The sequence below is a fragment of the Arachis ipaensis genome, chromosome B08, assembly GCF_000816755.2.
Source record: "Arachis ipaensis cultivar K30076 chromosome B08, Araip1.1, whole genome shotgun sequence".
Taxonomy (NCBI): domain Eukaryota; kingdom Viridiplantae; phylum Streptophyta; class Magnoliopsida; order Fabales; family Fabaceae; genus Arachis; species Arachis ipaensis.
The window spans coordinates 33,521,582-33,521,823 of NC_029792.2; positions in this window are offsets into that span (position 1 = coordinate 33,521,582).

The window sequence follows — 242 nt, forward strand, 5'->3', positions numbered from 1 at the left end:
TCCGCGTAGTTGTACTGGCTCAATTATGTATGCATGCATGTGCCTACGTGGACCCTTAACCAATTCTGGCTCTCTTATTTCTTTCACATCAAAATCTTCAAGGTTTGGCATTTTCCTCCGAGTTCCGACCATTCAATTCTCAACCAATTTATTGTCATTTTTTAATTTCTTTCTTTAACATTTTTTGTGTGTTCAGATGTATTAAATGATAAAAAAGATTTTTAATAAAAAAGAACTAACGT